The sequence below is a fragment of the Hyperolius riggenbachi genome, chromosome 12 (genome assembly GCF_040937935.1).
Source record: "Hyperolius riggenbachi isolate aHypRig1 chromosome 12, aHypRig1.pri, whole genome shotgun sequence".
In the NCBI taxonomy this organism is placed as follows: Eukaryota; Metazoa; Chordata; class Amphibia; order Anura; family Hyperoliidae; genus Hyperolius; species Hyperolius riggenbachi.
The window spans coordinates 88,988,917-89,011,888 of record NC_090657.1 but is presented as its reverse complement, the minus strand read 5'-3'; the positions used below and the strand labels follow the sequence as shown (position 1 = coordinate 89,011,888).

The following is a 22,972-nucleotide window of genomic DNA, read 5'->3' as shown; positions in this document are numbered from 1 at the left end:
AGATCATCAAGAGATTTGATTATACTGGCAAAGTAGAGTTCAGCGAAACCATTTTTGGTCTGGGTCCCAATGCCCCTAGGTATGAGGCCCCCCCCCCGTGTCCCCTGTGGTTGCCTCGGTGCCTGATGAGGCGCCTGGTGACAGTTCGGCTGGAGCTGAGGTTGGTGGAGTGTCTGCTGGGTCTGGGTTGCCTGGGTTGGAGAGCGTGACCAGGGTAGGTTTTGATTTTCCTGCCCTGGGCCCTGCCTCCAACCCGGGAGCCCTTGCCTCCATGGCGGCCTCGGCTCAGGGGACATCCGCTGCCCGGCCCCGGTCATATTCTCGTGCAGTGCGAAGTGCCGCTTCTGGGAGGAGAGTTCTAGCTCCCCTGGAGCTGGAGTCTGAGACATTTGTCCCTGGCAGGAGGAACGTGGTCAGACTTAAATGGGAACATGATTCTGCCATTCCTAACAAAAAAGAGTTTGTCCGGTTCCTCCTGGATCTGGGGACAAAGCCATGTGACTTAAACGCGATTCTAGCTCCAGGGGTTCCCCCCCCTAGTATTATGATGTGAGCTTTTTGTCGCTGCACGGGATGGAGGCCTTCCTGGAGGAGAGACTGAAGGTGTCAGTTAACAACCAGTGGCACGGTTTCTCAGTCTTTCCTCTATCCCGGCAGTCATTGGAAAAAAAAGCTCACATCGTAGTGCAAAATGAGAGCATCCCTGTGAGAGACTTGATGTCCTGGGTTCAGCATTACGCTGACGTGATGGCCCCTCCGCAGCGAGTCCTGGATGACCTGGGGATTTGGTGGGGGGAATATGAGGTGGCGATAAAGCTCCATACTAAGGAGGGACTCGTCACCCATATTCCCCGATCCGCCCTTATAGGGCGTGACAAAATTATTACTTATTATCCCGGTCAGCCCAGGACCTGCAATAGATGTGGAAAGCGGGGCCATCTCGCCAGTAACTGCCCCGATCCCAGGTGTAGCAGGTGCCAGGAGTTCGGGCATTCCTCAGGTAGTTGCCGCCGAATCAAGTGCAATTTTTGTTTTGAATACGGTCACCCGTATACGGAATGCCCGATCTCCTGGGCAACTATGCCTGAGGATCTCAGGAGAGCCATGTTGGTCCGTATGGACGAGGAGAATCAGCTCGTCCCCCTGCCAATTCCCAGTGTGTCTGTCCAGCCTGTATCAGCTCCTATTGTTTCCGAGTCTGTTACTGTTCCTTTTTCTGTTGTCTCTCCCGCCGCTTCTCCTCGTCCAGTTAGGACTAAGGTGGCCCCTGAGGGGCAGTCTGAGCTCAGGAGGTCTGGTCGTCTCAGGGATGCTGCTCATGGGGGGGAAGGCTCTTCTCCCAAGGCACAACGCATAAGGCCCCCAAGGTCAGTTAAAGTCAAGAGGGCTCTTAAACCCTCTGGTCCTGGTTACCCCTTTGCCCCTCCATCCTCGGCCCCTCCCTCCCTTGCTCCTCAGGAGCCTGTTCCCCTTTTGTCCTCCGATCCCCCTTCCTCGACCCCTCCTCCCTCTGCTCCCCCCCCCTCCCCCTCCTGATGACACAGTCATCCCCCCCCCTCCTCCCCCTCCTGATGATTCAATCATCACTCCCCCCCCCCCTCCTCCTCCCCCCCCTCCTGATGACATTGTCATCACCTCTCCTCCCCCTCCTCCTGATGACACTGCTTCCCCATCCCCTACTGATGGCAGTGTTGCTGTTGCTCCTAGTCCAGTCTCGCTCTCCCTGTTTTCAGGTAGTTGTCTCCAGCCAAAGGGCAAGGAGGACCTAAACGAGGAGGAGAAAGCGTTCTTGGAAGAACGATTAAAAACCAGGAGAACAAGTAAGGGACCCAAATCTGGGCCCCTACAAAGAAGGGCCACTCAGAAAAATTGGGCAGTCCTGGTTCAAAGGCGTAATGAAGTCAAACTTGCCAACAGATTTGACTTGTTGGCTGGTAAGCCTTTGTCCTCGGAAGAGGAAGATATGGTGATTGGCAATCCTGCCACTGTCTGAAGGGGTATTGTCTTTTGTGTTCTCGTTTTTTGTTTCTTGTAATGTTGTGTTTTTGCTTTCATTTTTATTGTCTTTGTTCAAAGGAGTATGAAGGGAAACCTCAATCACTCTAATGGCTGCTCCCTCACCACTAATGTTGGCAACGATCAACGTTGCTAGCATCAAAACCCCCAGAGCTCGAAAATGGGCGTTCACAATTCTGGCCAGCCTGGAGGCTGACATCATTTTCCTACAGGAGACCAGGCTCACCTCTACGGCTGACCTCTGGTTAGCCGAGAGGGACTGGGTGTCCGGTCAGAGTTTCTGGTCTCTTGCGGGAGAGCCTGGAAGTGGTGTAGCGGTCCTTTTTAGGACCGACATGGTAACATGCCGGCGAGTTATTGAAGTGGAGATGGGAAGGTGTCTGGTTTTGGACGTCTGTGTGAAAGGGCAGGACCTCAGGCTTATCAACGCCTATGCTCACCCCTCAATTAAGGGGGAGAGGAAGCGCCTTTTCACACAGATCAGGCCATTCTTTTTTTCAGCTTGTCCTGTGATCCTGGGTGGTGATTTTAACACCGTCACTAGGGCCAAGGACAGGGCGAGTGCCCGGGTCCGGATAAGCGGTGATGGTAAGTTTTTAGATAGAATAGTTAAAGATGCTGATCTGGTGGATGTACACATTCGACATTCACCAGGTCTCACGGGTTTCACCTTTTATAGCGGTAGCAGTAGATCTAGAATAGATAGGTTTTTTGTTTCGGAGAATCTCATCACTTCGGCCCCCAAGCTGTTGGCGGTGGAATTCTCTGATCACCTTATTCTATCGGTGTGTTTGAATGCTCTAGACGCTCCTCCCAGAGGTAGGGGTATCTGGAGAATGAATTCGGCCCTGCTGCTGGAAAGTGACGTGAGACGATCCTTTGAGGAGTTTTTTCAGGCACAGGTCACCATCCTGGACTGTTTCAACAATAGGTCTGAGTGGTGGGAGGAAGTCAAAAAACGTGCTGCCAGATTCTTCAAGGGTCTAGCTGTCCGTAAAAATATTGATAGAGATTTTGCTTACCAACAACTGAGGGAGAGATTAAACATTCTGATCTCTGAGGGCGGAGATCCGGGGGAGATCTCTGAGGTCAAACTCCGCCTCAAGCAGTTGCAGTACGACCGGTTGGCTTCTTTGACTCTGGAGAGGGATCATGGTAAGTACCACTCGCCTGACCCTTACCAGAGTTTCAAACAAAGTTCAGCGCTTAGGACGGTCCATGGTCTCAGGGATGGTTCGGGATCTCTGGCAAAGTCCAGGTCGGAGATCTTGTCCATCGCTAGAGAGTTTTATGCTAAACTGCTTGGGGAGAAGCCCCTTGACCAGACAAGAATGGATGATTTCTTGGCTTCCATACCAGGTCTGAAAGAATTTGATGTTTCTGGTATTGATTTGACCACTGAGATCACCGTGGATGAAGTAGCGAGGGCCATTGATGGTCTCGCGCCTAAAAAGACCCCGGGTCCGGATGGACTGACGGCTGAGTTTTACAAGGCCTTCAAATCCATCCTGGCCCCTAAATTGGCCGGTGCTTTTAACGACTGCCTTGCCGAGGGTCAATTACCACCCTCCATGAGGCAATCTGCGGTTATCTTGTTGTCAAAAGGTCGTAATCCTGAGATGATTGAGAATTGGCGTCCCATCAGCCTTCTCAATGTCGACAGGAAGATCTTGGCAAAAATTTTATTCTGGCGCTTGTCCCAGGTAACGGATGTGCTTTCCCGCCACCAGCACTGCTCGGTTTCAGGTAGGAGTACTTTCTCAGCACTGTTAGCTGTCCGGGAAGTTCTGGAACGGTGCAGGGCTGAGGGCTGGGGAAAGTTTTTGCTAACATTGGACCAGTCGAAGGCCTTTGATCGAGTCAACCATAAGTACCTATGGCGGCTACTTAGTGTGTACGGCTTGCAGGGGAGGTTTATCAATTGGCTACAGACTTTGTATAAAGAGGCTGAGAGTTTCATGCTCATCAACGGATGGATCGGCCAGCCTTTTGAGGTGAGCTCGGGGGTCCGCCAGGGGTGTCCGCTGAGTTCTCTACTGTACGTATTTGCCATCGACCCTTTCGTGAGAAGGTTAGAGGGCAGTGCGCTCAGTGGGGTTCCTGTGGGCATCTCTGGTGTCTCGCCTCTGAAGGTGGTGGCTTATGCCGATGATGTAACAGTTGTGATCTCGAAGGCGGAAGAGGCGTTGGTGGTGGCCGAAGAGATCGCTCTGTACTCGTCGGCATCTGGTTCAAAAGTGAATCCGGATAAGTGCGAAACTTTCTGGTTGGGCAAAGAAGGAGAATCCTTTGCACTTCCTGGCTCCTTTCCCGTGCCTCAGGACGAAATCAAGATCTTAGGCATCAAATTTGGCCCAGGCGATTATGGCCTGCGAAATTGGGAGAGCAAGCTGAAAGATGTCGACACTAAAGTGGCTCGTTGGAAGGGTTGGCGTTTAACCCTCAGGGAAAGGGTTGACTTGATTAAAACCTATCTGGTGCCGATAATGTTATACGTTAGCTACGTTGCAATTTTGCCAGCATCCCTGTACACCAGGATTAACGCTCTGTTTTTCCTGATGTTATGGGGAAACAGAACGAACCCTGTACGTAGGAACATCACTTACAGAACCAGGCGGGAGGGTGGCTTAGGAATGGTCAACCCGATCGTCTTTTTCTCCCTGATGTTCATTAAGTTCAATCTTGGTAGTTTGTTTGCAGGGAGCCCGCCTACTTGGGTAAGCTTCTTTCAGATCTGGTGTGAGCCTTTCCTCAGGGATTGGATGAGCGGTGGCTCAGTGAAGAAACTGAATGCACGTCATGGCTACCTTCCGGCCTATGTTTTGCCTTGCATGAAGAAACTGCGGCAGTGGGGATTGGGAGTGGAGGACATCAGGTCGGTCGACAGGAAAGTCCTGCTGGCTAGAGTGGTGGACTCTCATTTCCATGACCCATTGGCCTTGAAGGATTGCCCAGGCCCGATTTTGAAGGAGGGTTTGCGGTTACTTAATTCACCGCGCGTTCCGAACAAATTCTGGGACATCGCCTGGCTAACTTTCCAGGGCAAACTGTATGTTGGAGGGAACATGTGGGGTCGGAGACCAGAAGTTCGTGTCTGTCCTCGACAGGAGTGTTCCGTTGAGGAGGACATGGAACACTTTCTGATCACATGCCCCTTCAATGTAGAGGTGTATAAACAGGTGGGTGGGGTCCTAGGTATCCCATTTCTGGAGCATCTGAGTTATGCTGAGTGGGCATATGGAGCTTTTAACCAACGCCAGGGCTTTGATTTGTGCACTTTATACATAGTTAGCCTAGTGGTTAGGAGACACGTTTGGTTGGCACGGTGTGACGTAGCGATTAGGCAGAAAATCTCGCCGGTCCAGGTGGTGGTGAACGGTATTCTCGGTGAGGTTGGGAAGATCCGGTTCTTGGAGAGGAAGAAGCTGGGGAGAGGAGCTTGGATTCTGGCTTGGCAGAATATCAAGCCTCCTTGACCTGGTGGACTCTTCTCCAGGGTGTTGCTTTACTATTCTCCCTCTTGCACCCTAGATTTTTTGAGTTTTGTGATTCTTTTTTGAAGTCTGGCCGCAGACACCACGGAGATATCCCTTTGTGCTTCTTCTATATATTGTTGGTAGCGGTGATGATTTGTCTCGTTAATTAATTTTATTTCTTGTCTTGACTCAACGTTGTCTATAGTCTTCTGTTTTTCCTTTGGGCGTAAAAGACCCATTGTATGACTGTGTGGTATGAGTGGTGTATTGTAGGTGATGTCATCTTTTTTTTTTTTTTTTTTTTTTTTTTTTTTTGTGGTAGTGTATGTTATGTGTTTTTTCTTTTCTTTATTTATTTTTAGTACGTTGAATAAATGATGTAATGTAGGTGTTGTTTCCGTTTTTGTATAGAAGTGGCTGATTGATACTCCTTCAACAGTAATATCTCATATGAGAATGATTTATGAGTTATGTGTTTATATCTTGTTTTGGGTATTTCCCTTGCATTATATGTTTTTCTGATGTAAATACTGTAAATAGAGTTATTGCTTGATGAAATCAAGTATAAAACAGGATGTTTAATGTTGTATATAAGATCTTTTGGAGGAAAAATCTCTTGTATAATTTTGCTTTCAGATATGCATATTTTTTAATTTATTTATTGCCTATAATGTATGCTATATGATCCTGTCTTTTATAATAAAATATCTTGAGGAGCTTATCTTGGTCAGAAAAGGTTACACTTGAGAAGACTAATCCATTGATTCTGCTGTGGCATAGAGTGCTTTACCTGCACTTTCCTAGGTGCTGTCATCAGAGGCATAGAACCAAAGCCAGTACTGTCAAGTGTTTTCTCTTTCTGCGGTATTGAGAATAGGTGCATACATGCAGCATGTCCCCAGTTGATTACTTGTTGATGGCATAATAATGAACCACTCAACATTCCACTCATACACACCTCATTTTAAAAGCACACAAAAGATCGATATCGGCAAGGTAGTGTGGCCGGGCGGTCTAAGGCGCTGGATTAAGGCTCCAGTCTCCTCGGAGGCGTGGGTTCAAATCCCACCACTGCCAGTCTACAACTTCTATCTTGCCTCGCAGGCCTCTTGTGGATCTACTACGTCCCTTCATCAACAACAAGAAAGCTCAAATACTTCTCTTTTCCTCCATCAGCTTGCACAACAACATGAATGAGGCTTTCCCAGCACCACACTTTCTTTCACCGCTACAAAGGAATACAGTTTAGAAAAAAAAGTGCTTACAATGGCTTAAGACCTTTACATGCACTTTTCCACTGGATTCTGACAATGTGCCACAGCTCATAACTCCTGGCTGTGGAGGACCTTTTGACAGCAACAGTGGCAACAGATAGGACTTTCTACAAAGTAAACAGGGCAAAGATCTCATTTAGATGACTGAGGTGAGATCTGCCCCTATTACCCAATAGTAGGCAAATGTTTCCTCTCAATTGTAGATGAATGGCATTTTAGGTATACGTGCAATAGCATCTATTCCAGTGCTACGGGCTACATTGTACATTGTACGTAAGTGGACAATTGTGATTTTTTTAGACAGGTGACATTACTTTTGCATAAAAGCTGATACATTAACTACGTGGGCAGTTAGGGGTTCAAGAGGATGTCTTTTATTGTACGCTAGGCCAAAGCAGGTTTTCTCAACCAGGGTTCCCTGGAAGCCCAAGCTTCCTTCAGGACTTTTCAGGGGTTCCCTGGCATTTTCCCCACTTGCCCCAGTAAGGTCGGTTTCCTTGAGATGCAAAAATTATTTGAAGGCTTCCTCCAGGGTCTCATGATGGGAATACACCATGAGATTTTTTGGCAGATAGTTGGTTCAATAGATAATTTAATGCATATCCGATCTGATTTTCGATCGGAAAATTGATCGGAAAAGCGATCGGACAGTAGGTGCTGCACTCAGTGGTATCAGAGCAATGGAACACAAGTCAGTACTGTTATGCGTTCTTCCTTATGGAACTGAGAATGGCTGCCAACATGCAGCATATCCCCAGATGATAACCTGTTGACGGCACAGTAATTAACCGCTTAACCTTTGACTCTTGAAAAACGTGTCTTAAAGCACGCAAGAGTAGACATCCGCAGGGTAGTGTGGCCGAGCGGTCTAAGGCGCTGGATTAAGGCTCCAGTCTCCTTGGAGGTGTGGGTTCAAATACCACCACTGCCAGCCTTTAACTTCTCGCTTGCTTGACAAGGATATACTATGTAGGAAAGATAAGGCCTCAGCTCCTCTGGCTTTAACACTTGCTCAAATACTTGTCCAAGCTTATACATCAGGGCCACTTGAGGAGCTTATCTTGGTCAGAAAAGGTTACATTTGAGAAGACTAATCCATTGATTCTGCTGTGGCATAGAGTGCTTTACCTGCACTTTCCTAGGTGCTGTCATCAGAGGCATAGAACCAAAGCCAGTACTGTCAAGTGTTTTCTCTTTCTGCGGTATTGAGAATAGGTGCATACATGCAGCATGTCCCCAGTTGATTACTTGTTGATGGCACAATAATGAACCACTCAACATTCCACTCATACACACCTCATTTTAAAAGCACACAAGAGATCGATATCGGCAAGGTAGTGTGGCCGAGCGGTCTAAGGCGCTGGATTAAGGCTCCAGTCTCCTCGGAGGCGTGGGTTCAAATCCCACCACTGCCAGTCTACAACTTCTATCTTGCCTCGCAGGCCTCTTGTGGATCTACTACGTCCCTTCATCAACAACAAGAAAGCTCAAATACTTCTCTTTTCCTCCATCAGCTTGCACAACAACATGAATGAGGCTTTCCCAGCACCACACTTTCTTTCACCGCTACAAAGGAATACAGTTTAGAAAAAAAAAGTGCTTACAATGGCTTAAGACCTTTACATGCACTTTTCCACTGGATTCTGACAATGTGCCACAGCTCATAACTCCTGGCTGTGGAGGACCTTTTGACAGCAACAGTGGCAACAGATAGGACTTTCTACAAAGTAAACAGGGCAAAGATCTCATTTAGATGACTGAGGTGAGATCTGCCCCTATTACCCAATAGTAGGCAAATGTTTCCTCTCAATTGTAGATGAATGGCATTTTAGGTATACGTGCAATAGCATCTATTCCAGTGCTACGGGCTACATTGTACATTGTACGTAAGTGGACAATTGTGATTTTTTTAGACAGGTGACATTACTTTTGCATAAAAGCTGATACATTAACTACGTGGGCAGTTAGGGGTTCAAGAGGATGTCTTTTATTGTACGCTAGGCCAAAGCAGGTTTTCTCAACCAGGGTTCCCTGGAAGCCCAAGCTTCCTTCAGGACTTTTCAGGGGTTCCCTGGCATTTTCCCCACTTGCCCCAGTAAGGTCGGTTTCCTTGAGATGCAAAAATTATTTGAAGGCTTCCTCCAGGGTCTCATGATGGGAATACACCATGAGATTTTTTGGCAGATAGTTGGTTCAATAGATAATTTAATGCATATCCGATCTGATTTTTGATCGGAAAATTGATCGGAAAAGCGATCGGACAGTAGGTGCTGCACTCAGTGGTATCAGAGCAATGGAACAAAAGTCAGTACTGTTATGCGTTCTTCCTTATGGAACTGAGAATGGCTGCCAACATGCAGCATATCCCCAGATGATAACCTGTTGATGGCACAGTAATTAACCGCTTAACCTTTGACTCTTGAAAAACGTGTCTTAAAGCACGCAAGAGCAGACATCCGCAGGGTAGTGTGGCCGAGTGGTCTAAGGCGCTGGATTAAGGCTCCAGCCTCCTCGGAGGCGTGGGTTCAAATCCCACCACTGCCAGCCTTTAACTTCTCGCTTGCTTGACAAGGATATACTATGTAGGAAAGATAAGGCCTCAGCTCCTCTGGCTTTAACACTTGCTCAAATACTTGTCCAAGCTTATACATCAGGGCCACTTGAGGAGCTTATCTTGGTCAGAAAAGGTTACACTTGAGAAGACTAATCCATTGATTCTGCTGTGGCATAGAGTGCTTTACCTGCACTTTCCTAGGTGCTGTCATCAGAGGCATAGAACCAAAGCCAGTACTGTCAAGTGTTTTATCTTTCTGCGGTATTGAGAATAGGTGCATACATGCAGCATGTCCCCAGTTGATTACTTGTTGATGGCATAATAATGAACCACTCAACATTCCACTCATACACACCTCATTTTAAAAGCACACAAAAGATCGATATCGGCAAGGTAGTGTGGCCGAGCGGTCTAAGGCGCTGGATTAAGGCTCCAGTCTCCTCGGAGGCGTGGGTTCAAATCCCACCACTGCCAGTCTACAACTTCTATCTTGCCTCGCAGGCCTCTTGTGGATCTACTACGTCCCTTCATCAACAACAAGAAAGCTCAAATACTTCTCTTTTCCTCCATCAGCTTGCACAACAACATGAATGAGGCTTTCCCAGCACCACACTTTCTTTCACCGCTACAAAGGAATACAGTTTAGAAAAAAAAGTGCTTACAATGGCTTAAGACCTTTACATGCACTTTTCCACTGGATTCTGACAATGTGCCACAGCTCATAACTCCTGGCTGTGGAGGACCTTTTGACAGCAACAGTGGCAACAGATAGGACTTTCTACAAAGTAAACAGGGCAAAGATCTCATTTAGATGACTGAGGTGAGATCTGCCCCTATTACCCAATAGTAGGCAAATGTTTCCTCTCAATTGTAGATGAATGGCATTTTACGTATACGTGCAATAGCATCTATTCCAGTGCTACGGGCTACATTGTACATTGTACGTAAGTGGACAATTGTGATTTTTTTAGACAGGTGACATTACTTTTGCATAAAAGCTGAGACATTAACTACGTGGGCAGTTAGGGGTTCAAGAGGATGTCTTTTATTGTACGCTAGGCCAAAGCAGGTTTTCTCAACCAGGGTTCCCTGGAAGCCCAAGCTTCCTTCAGGACTTTTCAGGGGTTCCCTGGCATTTTCCCCACTTGCCCCAGTAAGGTCGGTTTCCTTGAGATGCAAAAATTATTTGAAGGCTTCCTCCAGGGTCTCATGATGGGAATACACCATGAGATTTTTTGGCAGATAGTTGGTTCAATAGATAATTTAATGCATATCCGATCTGATTTTCGATCGGAAAATTGATCGGAAAAGCGATCGGACAGTAGGTGCTGCACTCAGTGGTATCAGAGCAATGGAACACAAGTCAGTACTGTTATGCGTTCTTCCTTATGGAACTGAGAATGGCTGCCAACATGCAGCATATCCCCAGATGATAACCTGTTGACGGCACAGTAATTAACCGCTTAACCTTTGACTCTTGAAAAACGTGTCTTAAAGCACGCAAGAGTAGACATCCGCAGGGTAGTGTGGCCGAGCGGTCTAAGGCGCTGGATTAAGGCTCCAGTCTCCTTGGAGGTGTGGGTTCAAATACCACCACTGCCAGCCTTTAACTTCTCGCTTGCTTGACAAGGATATACTATGTAGGAAAGATAAGGCCTCAGCTCCTCTGGCTTTAACACTTGCTCAAATACTTGTCCAAGCTTATACATCAGGGCCACTTGAGGAGCTTATCTTGGTCAGAAAAGGTTACATTTGAGAAGACTAATCCATTGATTCTGCTGTGGCATAGAGTGCTTTACCTGCACTTTCCTAGGTGCTGTCATCAGAGGCATAGAACCAAAGCCAGTACTGTCAAGTGTTTTCTCTTTCTGCGGTATTGAGAATAGGTGCATACATGCAGCATGTCCCCAGTTGATTACTTGTTGATGGCACAATAATGAACCACTCAACATTCCACTCATACACACCTCATTTTAAAAGCACACAAGAGATCGATATCGGCAAGGTAGTGTGGCCGAGCGGTCTAAGGCGCTGGATTAAGGCTCCAGTCTCCTCGGAGGCGTGGGTTCAAATCCCACCACTGCCAGTCTACAACTTCTATCTTGCCTCGCAGGCCTCTTGTGGATCTACTACGTCCCTTCATCAACAACAAGAAAGCTCAAATACTTCTCTTTTCCTCCATCAGCTTGCACAACAACATGAATGAGGCTTTCCCAGCACCACACTTTCTTTCACCGCTACAAAGGAATACAGTTTAGAAAAAAAAAGTGCTTACAATGGCTTAAGACCTTTACATGCACTTTTCCACTGGATTCTGACAATGTGCCACAGCTCATAACTCCTGGCTGTGGAGGACCTTTTGACAGCAACAGTGGCAACAGATAGGACTTTCTACAAAGTAAACAGGGCAAAGATCTCATTTAGATGACTGAGGTGAGATCTGCCCCTATTACCCAATAGTAGGCAAATGTTTCCTCTCAATTGTAGATGAATGGCATTTTAGGTATACGTGCAATAGCATCTATTCCAGTGCTACGGGCTACATTGTACATTGTACGTAAGTGGACAATTGTGATTTTTTTAGACAGGTGACATTACTTTTGCATACAAGCTGATACATTAACTACGTGGGCAGTTAGGGGTTCAAGAGGATGTCTTTTATTGTACGCTAGGCCAAAGCAGGTTTTCTCAACCAGGGTTCCCTGGAAGCCCAAGCTTCCTTCAGGACTTTTCAGGGGTTCCCTGGCATTTTCCCCACTTGCCCCAGTAAGGTCGGTTTCCTTGAGATGCAAAAATTATTTGAAGGCTTCCTCCAGGGTCTCATGATGGGAATACACCATGAGATTTTTTGGCAGATAGTTGGTTCAATAGATAATTTAATGCATATCCGATCTGATTTTTGATCGGAAAATTGATCGGAAAAGCGATCGGACAGTAGGTGCTGCACTCAGTGGTATCAGAGCAATGGAACACAAGTCAGTATTGTTATGCGTTCTTCCTTATGGAACTGAGAATGGCTGCCAACATGCAGCATATCCCCAGATGATAACCTGTTGATGGCACAGTAATTAACCGCTTAACCTTTGACTCTTGAAAAACGTGTCTTAAAGCACACAAGAGCAGACATCCGCAGGGTAGTGTGGCCGAGCGGTCTAAGGCGCTGGATTAAGGCTCCAGTCTCCTCGGAGGCGTGGGTTCAAATCCCACCACTGCCAGCCTTTAACTTCTCGCTTGCTTGACAAGGATATACTATGTAGGAAAGATAAGGCCTCAGCTCCTCTGGCTTTAACACTTGCTCAAATACTTGTCCAAGCTTATACATCAGGGCCACTTGAGGAGCTTATCTTGGTCAGAAAAGGTTACACTTGAGAAGACTAATCCATTGATTCTGCTGTGGCATAGAGTGCTTTACCTGCACTTTCCTAGGTGCTGTCATCAGAGGCATAGAACCAAAGCCAGTACTGTCAAGTGTTTTCTCTTTCTGCGGTATTGAGAATAGGTGCATACATGCAGCATGTCCCCAGTTGATTACTTGTTGATGGCATAATAATGAACCACTCAACATTCCACTCATACACACCTCATTTTAAAAGCACACAAAAGATCGATATCGGCAAGGTAGTGTGGCCGAGCGGTCTAAGGCGCTGGATTAAGGCTCCAGTCTCCTCGGAGGCGTGGGTTCAAATCCCACCACTGCCAGTCTACAACTTCTATCTTGCCTCGCAGGCCTCTTGTGGATCTACTACGTCCCTTCATCAACAACAAGAAAGCTCAAATACTTCTCTTTTCCTCCATCAGCTTGCACAACAACATGAATGAGGCTTTCCCAGCACCACACTTTCTTTCACCGCTACAAAGGAATACAGTTTAGAAAAAAAAGTGCTTACAATGGCTTAAGACCTTTACATGCACTTTTCCACTGGATTCTGACAATGTGCCACAGCTCATAACTCCTGGCTGTGGAGGACCTTTTGACAGCAACAGTGGCAACAGATAGGACTTTCTACAAAGTAAACAGGGCAAAGATCTCATTTAGATGACTGAGGTGAGATCTGCCCCTATTACCCAATAGTAGGCAAATGTTTCCTCTCAATTGTAGATGAATGGCATTTTACGTATACGTGCAATAGCATCTATTCCAGTGCTACGGGCTACATTGTACATTGTACGTAAGTGGACAATTGTGATTTTTTTAGACAGGTGACATTACTTTTGCATAAAAGCTGAGACATTAACTACGTGGGCAGTTAGGGGTTCAAGAGGATGTCTTTTATTGTACGCTAGGCCAAAGCAGGTTTTCTCAACCAGGGTTCCCTGGAAGCCCAAGCTTCCTTCAGGACTTTTCAGGGGTTCCCTGGCATTTTCCCCACTTGCCCCAGTAAGGTCGGTTTCCTTGAGATGCAAAAATTATTTGAAGGCTTCCTCCAGGGTCTCATGATGGGAATACACCATGAGATTTTTTGGCAGATAGTTGGTTCAATAGATAATTTAATGCATATCCGATCTGATTTTCGATCGGAAAATTGATCGGAAAAGCGATCGGACAGTAGGTGCTGCACTCAGTGGTATCAGAGCAATGGAACACAAGTCAGTACTGTTATGCGTTCTTCCTTATGGAACTGAGAATGGCTGCCAACATGCAGCATATCCCCAGATGATAACCTGTTGACGGCACAGTAATTAACCGCTTAACCTTTGACTCTTGAAAAACGTGTCTTAAAGCACGCAAGAGTAGACATCCGCAGGGTAGTGTGGCCGAGCGGTCTAAGGCGCTGGATTAAGGCTCCAGTCTCCTTGGAGGTGTGGGTTCAAATACCACCACTGCCAGCCTTTAACTTCTCGCTTGCTTGACAAGGATATACTATGTAGGAAAGATAAGGCCTCAGCTCCTCTGGCTTTAACACTTGCTCAAATACTTGTCCAAGCTTATACATCAGGGCCACTTGAGGAGCTTATCTTGGTCAGAAAAGGTTACATTTGAGAAGACTAATCCATTGATTCTGCTGTGGCATAGAGTGCTTTACCTGCACTTTCCTAGGTGCTGTCATCAGAGGCATAGAACCAAAGCCAGTACTGTCAAGTGTTTTCTCTTTCTGCGGTATTGAGAATAGGTGCATACATGCAGCATGTCCCCAGTTGATTACTTGTTGATGGCACAATAATGAACCACTCAACATTCCACTCATACACACCTCATTTTAAAAGCACACAAAAGATCGATATCGGCAAGGTAGTGTGGCAGAGCGGTCTAAGGCGCTGGATTAAGGCTCCAGTCTCCTCGGAGGCTGGAGCCTTAATCCTTAAACCATCCTTAAAGCCTTAAACCACCACTGCCAGTCTACAACTTCTATCTTGCCTCGCAGGCCTCTTGTGGATCTACTACGTCCCTTCATCAACAACAAGAAAGCTCAAATACTTCTCTTTTCCTCCATCAGCTTGCACAACAACATGAATGAGGCTTTCCCAGCACCACACTTTCTTTCACCGCTACAAAGGAATACAGTTTAGAAAAAAAAGTGCTTACAATGGCTTAAGACCTTTACATGCACTTTTCCACTGGATTCTGACAATGTGCCACAGCTCATAACTCCTGGCTGTGGAGGACCTTTTGACAGCAACAGTGGCAACAGATAGGACTTTCTACAAAGTAAACAGGGCAAAGATCTCATTTAGATGACTGAGGTGAGATCTGCCCCTATTACCCAATAGTAGGCAAATGTTTCCTCTCAATTGTAGATAAATGGCATTTTAGGTATACGTGCAATAGCATCTATTCCAGTGCTACGGGCTACATTGTACATTGTACGTAAGTGGACAATTGTGATTTTTTTAGACAGGTGACATTACTTTTGCATAAAAGCTGATACGTTAACTACGTGGGCAGTTAGGGGTTCAAGAGGATGTCTTTTATTGTACGCTAGGCCAAAGCAGGTTTTCTCAACCAGGGTTCCCTGGAAGCCCAAGCTTCCTTCAGGACTTTTCAGGGGTTCCCTGGCATTTTCCCCACTTGCCCCAGTAAGGTCGGTTTCCTTGAGATGCAAAAATTATTTGAAGGCTTCCTCCAGGGTCTCATGATGGGAATACACCATGAGATTTTTTGGCAGATAGTTGGTTCAATAGATAATTTAATGCATATCCGATCTGATTTTTGATCGGAAAATTGATCGGAAAAGCGATCGGACAGTAGGTGCTGCACTCAGTGGTATCAGAGCAATGGAACAAAAGTCAGTACTGTTATGCGTTCTTCCTTATGGAACTGAGAATGGCTGCCAACATGCAGCATATCCCCAGATGATAACCTGTTGATGGCACAGTAATTAACCGCTTAACCTTTGACTCTTGAAAAACGTGTCTTAAAGCACGCAAGAGCAGACATCCGCAGGGTAGTGTGGCCGAGTGGTCTAAGGCGCTGGATTAAGGCTCCAGCCTCCTCGGAGGCGTGGGTTCAAATCCCACCACTGCCAGCCTTTAACTTCTCGCTTGCTTGACAAGGATATACTATGTAGGAAAGATAAGGCCTCAGCTCCTCTGGCTTTAACACTTGCTCAAATACTTGTCCAAGCTTATACATCAGGGCCACTTGAGGAGCTTATCTTGGTCAGAAAAGGTTACACTTGAGAAGACTAATCCATTGATTCTGCTGTGGCATAGAGTGCTTTACCTGCACTTTCCTAGGTGCTGTCATCAGAGGCATAGAACCAAAGCCAGTACTGTCAAGTGTTTTATCTTTCTGCGGTATTGAGAATAGGTGCATACATGCAGCATGTCCCCAGTTGATTACTTGTTGATGGCATAATAATGAACCACTCAACATTCCACTCATACACACCTCATTTTAAAAGCACACAAAAGATCGATATCGGCAAGGTAGTGTGGCCGAGCGGTCTAAGGCGCTGGATTAAGGCTCCAGTCTCCTCGGAGGCGTGGGTTCAAATCCCACCACTGCCAGTCTACAACTTCTATCTTGCCTCGCAGGCCTCTTGTGGATCTACTACGTCCCTTCATCAACAACAAGAAAGCTCAAATACTTCTCTTTTCCTCCATCAGCTTGCACAACAACATGAATGAGGCTTTCCCAGCACCACACTTTCTTTCACCGCTACAAAGGAATACAGTTTAGAAAAAAAAGTGCTTACAATGGCTTAAGACCTTTACATGCACTTTTCCACTGGATTCTGACAATGTGCCACAGCTCATAACTCCTGGCTGTGGAGGACCTTTTGACAGCAACAGTGGCAACAGATAGGACTTTCTACAAAGTAAACAGGGCAAAGATCTCATTTAGATGACTGAGGTGAGATCTGCCCCTATTACCCAATAGTAGGCAAATGTTTCCTCTCAATTGTAGATGAATGGCATTTTAGGTATACGTGCAATAGCATCTATTCCAGTGCTACGGGCTACATTGTACATTGTACGTAAGTGGACAATTGTGATTTTTTTAGACAGGTGACATTACTTTTGCATAAAAGCTGAGACATTAACTACGTGGGCAGTTAGGGGTTCAAGAGGATGTCTTTTATTGTACGCTAGGCCAAAGCAGGTTTTCTCAACCAGGGTTCCCTGGAAGCCCAAGCTTCCTTCAGGACTTTTCAGGGGTTCCCTGGCATTTTCCCCACTTGCCCCAGTAAGGTCGGTTTCCTTGAGATGCAAAAATTATTTGAAGGCTTCCTCCAGGGTCTCATGATGGGAATACACCATGAGATTTTTTGGCAGATAGTTGGTTCAATAGATAATTTAATGCATATCCGATCTGATTTTCGATCGGAAAATTGATCGGAAAAGCGATCGGACAGTAGGTGCTGCACTCAGTGGTATCAGAGCAATGGAACACAAGTCAGTACTGTTATGCGTTCTTCCTTATGGAACTGAGAATGGCTGCCAACATGCAGCATATCCCCAGATGATAACCTGTTGACGGCACAGTAATTAACCGCTTAACCTTTGACTCTTGAAAAACGTGTCTTAAAGCACGCAAGAGTAGACATCCGCAGGGTAGTGTGGCCGAGCGGTCTAAGGCGCTGGATTAAGGCTCCAGTCTCCTTGGAGGTGTGGGTTCAAATACCACCACTGCCAGCCTTTAACTTCTCGCTTGCTTGACAAGGATATACTATGTAGGAAAGATAAGGCCTCAGCTCCTCTGGCTTTAACACTTGCTCAAATACTTGTCCAAGCTTATACATCAGGGCCACTTGAGGAGCTTATCTTGGTCAGAAAAGGTTACATTTGAGAAGACTAATCCATTGATTCTGCTGTGGCATAGAGTGCTTTACCTGCACTTTCCTAGGTGCTGTCATCAGAGGCATAGAACCAAAGCCAGTACTGTCAAGTGTTTTCTCTTTCTGCGGTATTGAGAATAGGTGCATACATGCAGCATGTCCCCAGTTGATTACTTGTTGATGGCACAATAATGAACCACTCAACATTCCACTCATACACACCTCATTTTAAAAGCACACAAAAGATCGATATCGGCAAGGTAGTGTGGCAGAGCGGTCTAAGGCGCTGGATTAAGGCTCCAGTCTCCTCGGAGGCGTGGGTTCAAATCCCACCACTGCCAGTCTACAACTTCTATCTTGCCTCGCAGGCCTCTTGTGGATCTACTACGTCCCTTCATCAACAACAAGAAAGCTCAAATACTTCTCTTTTCCTCCATCAGCTTGCACAACAACATGAATGAGGCTTTCCCAGCACCACACTTTCTTTCACCGCTACAAAGGAATACAGTTTAGAAAAAAAAGTGCTTACAATGGCTTAAGACCTTTACATGCACTTTTCCACTGGATTCTGACAATGTGCCACAGCTCATAACTCCTGGCTGTGGAGGACCTTTTGACAGCAACAGTGGCAACAGATAGGACTTTCTACAAAGTAAACAGGGCAAAGATCTCATTTAGATGACTGAGGTGAGATCTGCCCCTATTACCCAATAGTAGGCAAATGTTTCCTCTCAATTGTAGATGAATGGCATTTTAGGTATACGTGCAATAGCATCTATTCCAGTGCTACGGGCTACATTGTACATTGTACGTAAGTGGACAATTGTGATTTTTTTAGACAGGTGACATTACTTTTGCATAAAAGCTGAGACATTAACTACGTGGGCAGTTAGGGGTTCAAGAGGATGTCTTTTATTGTACGCTAGGCCAAAGCAGGTTTTCTCAACCAGGGTTCCCTGGAAGCCCAAGCTTCCTTCAGGACTTTTCAGGGGTTCCCTGGCATTTTCCCCACTTGCCCCAGTAAGGTCGGTTTCCTTGAGATGCAAAAATTATTTGAAGGCTTCCTCCAGGGTCTCATGATGGGAATACACCATGAGATTTTTTGGCAGATAGTTGGTTCAATAGATAATTTAATGCATATCCGATCTGATTTTCGATCGGAAAATTGATCGGAAAAGCGATCGGACAGTAGGTGCTGCACTCAGTGGTATCAGAGCAATGGAACACAAGTCAGTACTGTTATGCGTTCTTCCTTATGGAACTGAGAATGGCTGCCAACATGCAGCATATCCCCAGATGATAACCTGTTGACGGCACAGTAATTAACCGCTTAACCTTTGACTCTTGAAAAACGTGTCTTAAAGCACGCAAGAGTAGACATCCGCAGGGTAGTGTGGCCGAGCGGTCTAAGGCGCTGGATTAAGGCTCCAGTCTCCTTGGAGGTGTGGGTTCAAATACCACCACTGCCAGCCTTTAACTTCTCGCTTGCTTGACAAGGATATACTATGTAGGAAAGATAAGGCCTCAGCTCCTCTGGCTTTAACACTTGCTCAAATACTTGTCCAAGCTTATACATCAGGGCCACTTGAGGAGCTTATCTTGGTCAGAAAAGGTTACATTTGAGAAGACTAATCCATTGATTCTGCTGTGGCATAGAGTGCTTTACCTGCACTTTCCTAGGTGCTGTCATCAGAGGCATAGAACCAAAGCCAGTACTGTCAAGTGTTTTCTCTTTCTGCGGTATTGAGAATAGGTGCATACATGCAGCATGTCCCCAGTTGATTACTTGTTGATGGCACAATAATGAACCACTCAACATTCCACTCATACACACCTCATTTTAAAAGCACACAAAAGATCGATATCGGCAAGGTAGTGTGGCAGAGCGGTCTAAGGCGCTGGATTAAGGCTCCAGTCTCCTCGGAGGCTGGAGCCTTAATCCTTAAACCATCCTTAAAGCCTTAAACCACCACTGCCAGTCTACAACTTCTATCTTGCCTCGCAGGCCTCTTGTGGATCTACTACGTCCCTTCATCAACAACAAGAAAGCTCAAATACTTCTCTTTTCCTCCATCAGCTTGCACAACAACATGAATGAGGCTTTCCCAGCACCACACTTTCTTTCACCGCTACAAAGGAATACAGTTTAGAAAAAAAAGTGCTTACAATGGCTTAAGACCTTTACATGCACTTTTCCACTGGATTCTGACAATGTGCCACAGCTCATAACTCCTGGCTGTGGAGGACCTTTTGACAGCAACAGTGGCAACAGATAGGACTTTCTACAAAGTAAACAGGGCAAAGATCTCATTTAGATGACTGAGGTGAGATCTGCCCCTATTACCCAATAGTAGGCAAATGTTTCCTCTCAATTGTAGATGAATGGCATTTTAGGTATACGTGCAATAGCATCTATTCCAGTGCTACGGGCTACATTGTACATTGTACGTAAGTGGACAATTGTGATTTTTTTAGACAGGTGACATTACTTTTGCATAAAAGCTGATACGTTAACTACGTGGGCAGTTAGGGGTTCAAGAGGATGTCTTTTATTGTACGCTAGGCCAAAGCAGGTTTTCTCAACCAGGGTTCCCTGGAAGCCCAAGCTTCCTTCAGGACTTTTCAGGGGTTCCCTGGCATTTTCCCCACTTGCCCCAGTAAGGTCGGTTTCCTTGAGATGCAAAAATTATTTGAAGGCTTCCTCCAGGGTCTCATGATGGGAATACACCATGAGATTTTTTGGCAGATAGTTGGTTCAATAGATAATTTAATGCATATCCGATCTGATTTTCGATCGGAAAATTGATCGGAAAAGCGATCGGACAGTAGGTGCTGCACTCAGTGGTATCAGAGCAATGGAACACAAGTCAGAACTGCTATGCGTTCTTCCTTATGGAACTGAGAATGGCTGCCAACATGCAGCATATCCCCAGATGATAACCTGTTGATGGCACAGTAATTAACTGCTTAACCTTTGACTCTTGAAAAACGTGTCTTAAAGCACGCAAGAGTAGCCATCTGCAGGGTAGTGTGGCCGAGCGGTCTAAGGCGCTGGATTAAGACTCCAGTCTCCTCGGAGGCGTGGGTTCAAATACCACCACTGCCAGCCTTTAACTTCTCGCTTGCTTGACAAGGATATACTATGTAGGAAAGATAAGGCCTCAGCTCCTCTGGCTTTAACACTTGCTCAAATACTTGTCCAAGCTTATACATCAGGGCTACTTGAGGAGCTTATCTTGGTCAGAAAGGTTGCTTTTGACCTAGCTCCCGGACTTCCAGTAGAGGGTGTACTTGCTGTTTCTTTGAAGCCGACTTTGAAGCACTTTTTTGGGCACCATTTGAACTTGAGGTCCCTGCTTGACTTGGGCCTAGCAGGGGCCTTGCCTGTGCTAACCGGCCGCTCCAGCCATTGAGCGGCCGGCTCATACCCCCCCTACTGCTTCAACTTACCTGGGGGATGCCCCTGGCCAAGTGGATCCGGTGACTTGGTTCAGGGAGGTAAAATTGAGGATGGAGCTGGTGGAAGACCTAGGGAAAAAGTACAAGACTATAAAGTACAGGTTTGGGGCATCCTGGAGGAAAGAAATGTCCCACACGAATGAGGACCTAGTCCAGCTAAAGAAAGAGATAAGGATGCAAAAAGACATCTTACACAGCCTGGAGTACATTGGAGGGCCCCTAGCGGAAAACTACCAACACAGGCGGCGTTTCCGCAAAATGCTGGGCCCGGATCCTGAAATCGATACAAGCAGTGAGGATAATGAGGAAGATGAGGAGTGCATGGTTGTGGAATCTAGTAGCACACCAGTGGAGGCGCCTGACTGGATCAAGAAGGAAAAAGGTGAGGGGGATAAAGTACCTAACTCTGCGGTGGGTGCCCGGGAGGGTGTGGGTAGTGCCTGCCTTGCTTCCCCTGCCGCCGGAGGTCCGGGCGGTATAGCTGCCGCTGGGGCCCCTGGAGTGGTAGTGGGTGGTGGGGTGAGTGCTGCCAGCACCAAGGCTGCAAAAGCTGTGCCCCCTGCTATGTTATCTAGCGGTGGGGTTGATGGGGCTGTGATGGCCTCCCCGGGTGCCCGCACAGAATCTCCCCCTGCTCCCCTGGATGCTGCTAGTAGGGCTTTACCCGGTCCTCTGGTGGTGTCTGGGGATGCTGCGGGGGGTGAGAAGTGCGCCCAGAGTTTTAGGGAAAGTCCCTCAGAGCCTACCTGTGTTTCCAATGCGGAGGTCCGTAATGGCGCCGACAGCGCTATCCCTATGAGCCAAGATGGCGCCGAGACGCCAAACACTGTTGATGAGACGCCGGAGGAACTTTCGGCCCGCCTACCGGAAGTGATGTGCGGAGCTGAGGCGGCCAATCAGCCGCATGGGAAAGCTGCAAGCGTTCCCCACGCGGCCATCCATACGCATGACGCCATTGAAACAGGCGTTCATGACGCGGCCAGGGGGACGCATGGAAAAAGTCCTGATGCGGCCAGTAAGCCGCATCAACATGCGGAGGATGCGGAAGATGTGACCAAGCGTATGGAAGGAGGTGGGTGCAATGCGGCCGGAGATCCGCATCACCACACACAGTCTGCAGCCAATCCAGACGGAATTTCGTATTACAACACGGAAACTGGGGCCGATGGAGTGCAAGTGGGAGTATCTCATGCAGCCAGTGCAGCGCACCTGAGTGCAGGAGTGGGAGCCTGTGGATTACAAAAAGATGCGGACAATGCATCAGAAAATGTGTCTTTAAGCCCCGCCAAGCAAGGGGTGACCCTGGAGGAGAAGGGGGGGATCCCTGAAAAGTCTGGCTCTAGCACTGGCGAATCTGGGGAGGATTTTCAAGCCCCAATTGGTGGACAGGACTCTCCTGTGGGCGGTGCCAGGCGTAAGAAGACGGGTGAGAAACCAGCTATTTCTAAAGTTTCTTCTAAAAAAGTAAAAAAAGGAAAAAATAAGTTAAAGAGACCCTGTATTGTTGTGACGGGTGGGGGAAGGGTGAAGAAAAAGTCTGAGGGTAACATAGTGAAAAAAGTTGAATTGCCCTCAATGGAGGTAGAAAACACAAATGTGGAAAAAGATGCAAATATAAATGTGATTGTGGGCGGTGCCCAAAAAGTTCATCAAACTGATGTTGTTGATGGAGAACCTGTGTTGCTTGTTGGTGGCTCGAACGGGAGTGCCGGGGTGGAGTTAAGTCTGCAGGGGGGAAGGGCCAAAGATGCAGATGAGACTCTTCCTGACACTTCCGTCACAGATCTCACTTCAAGCTCTATAGTAACAACAAAGGTTTCGTCTCGTTTCCCTAACGATAGTGATACAGTAAGGGCTTCTGTCCTTTATAAGGAAATTAATGGTGAAATAATAATGATCAAAGATGGTCAAGTGAGTCATGGGTTGGATCCTTTGTTTGGCGATAGCTTTCACTCCCTTTCTGGAGGTGACAAC

The 22,972-nt window shown here is 46.7% G+C and overlaps 16 non-coding genes across 16 annotated transcripts; all 16 read left to right on the top strand.

Annotated features, from left to right (window-relative positions):
- Window positions 1–6,487: 6,487 nt before the first annotated feature.
- On the top strand, window positions 6,488–6,569 carry TRNAL-AAG (transfer RNA leucine (anticodon AAG)). The gene has a single exon. It is a non-coding gene; the product is annotated as a tRNA-Leu (tRNA).
- A 1,046-nt stretch (window positions 6,570–7,615) lies between these two features.
- TRNAL-AAG (transfer RNA leucine (anticodon AAG)) lies at window positions 7,616–7,697 on the top strand. Its single transcript has one exon. It is a non-coding gene; the product is annotated as a tRNA-Leu (tRNA).
- Window positions 7,698–8,099: 402 nt separating this feature from the next.
- Window positions 8,100–8,181, top strand: TRNAL-AAG (transfer RNA leucine (anticodon AAG)). Its single transcript has one exon. It is a non-coding gene; the product is annotated as a tRNA-Leu (tRNA).
- Window positions 8,182–9,228: 1,047 nt separating this feature from the next.
- Window positions 9,229–9,310, top strand: TRNAL-AAG (transfer RNA leucine (anticodon AAG)). Its single transcript has one exon. It is a non-coding gene; the product is annotated as a tRNA-Leu (tRNA).
- A 402-nt stretch (window positions 9,311–9,712) lies between these two features.
- TRNAL-AAG (transfer RNA leucine (anticodon AAG)) lies at window positions 9,713–9,794 on the top strand. The gene has a single exon. It is a non-coding gene; the product is annotated as a tRNA-Leu (tRNA).
- A 1,046-nt stretch (window positions 9,795–10,840) lies between these two features.
- On the top strand, window positions 10,841–10,922 carry TRNAL-AAG (transfer RNA leucine (anticodon AAG)). Its single transcript has one exon. It is a non-coding gene; the product is annotated as a tRNA-Leu (tRNA).
- A 402-nt stretch (window positions 10,923–11,324) lies between these two features.
- Window positions 11,325–11,406, top strand: TRNAL-AAG (transfer RNA leucine (anticodon AAG)). The gene has a single exon. It is a non-coding gene; the product is annotated as a tRNA-Leu (tRNA).
- Window positions 11,407–12,453: 1,047 nt separating this feature from the next.
- TRNAL-AAG (transfer RNA leucine (anticodon AAG)) lies at window positions 12,454–12,535 on the top strand. The gene has a single exon. It is a non-coding gene; the product is annotated as a tRNA-Leu (tRNA).
- Window positions 12,536–12,937: 402 nt separating this feature from the next.
- On the top strand, window positions 12,938–13,019 carry TRNAL-AAG (transfer RNA leucine (anticodon AAG)). The gene has a single exon. It is a non-coding gene; the product is annotated as a tRNA-Leu (tRNA).
- Window positions 13,020–14,065: 1,046 nt separating this feature from the next.
- On the top strand, window positions 14,066–14,147 carry TRNAL-AAG (transfer RNA leucine (anticodon AAG)). Its single transcript has one exon. It is a non-coding gene; the product is annotated as a tRNA-Leu (tRNA).
- Window positions 14,148–15,702: 1,555 nt separating this feature from the next.
- Window positions 15,703–15,784, top strand: TRNAL-AAG (transfer RNA leucine (anticodon AAG)). The gene has a single exon. It is a non-coding gene; the product is annotated as a tRNA-Leu (tRNA).
- A 402-nt stretch (window positions 15,785–16,186) lies between these two features.
- TRNAL-AAG (transfer RNA leucine (anticodon AAG)) lies at window positions 16,187–16,268 on the top strand. The gene has a single exon. It is a non-coding gene; the product is annotated as a tRNA-Leu (tRNA).
- Window positions 16,269–17,314: 1,046 nt separating this feature from the next.
- TRNAL-AAG (transfer RNA leucine (anticodon AAG)) lies at window positions 17,315–17,396 on the top strand. The gene has a single exon. It is a non-coding gene; the product is annotated as a tRNA-Leu (tRNA).
- A 402-nt stretch (window positions 17,397–17,798) lies between these two features.
- Window positions 17,799–17,880, top strand: TRNAL-AAG (transfer RNA leucine (anticodon AAG)). The gene has a single exon. It is a non-coding gene; the product is annotated as a tRNA-Leu (tRNA).
- A 1,046-nt stretch (window positions 17,881–18,926) lies between these two features.
- Window positions 18,927–19,008, top strand: TRNAL-AAG (transfer RNA leucine (anticodon AAG)). Its single transcript has one exon. It is a non-coding gene; the product is annotated as a tRNA-Leu (tRNA).
- Window positions 19,009–20,563: 1,555 nt separating this feature from the next.
- TRNAL-AAG (transfer RNA leucine (anticodon AAG)) lies at window positions 20,564–20,645 on the top strand. The gene has a single exon. It is a non-coding gene; the product is annotated as a tRNA-Leu (tRNA).
- Window positions 20,646–22,972: the final 2,327 nt, after the last annotated feature.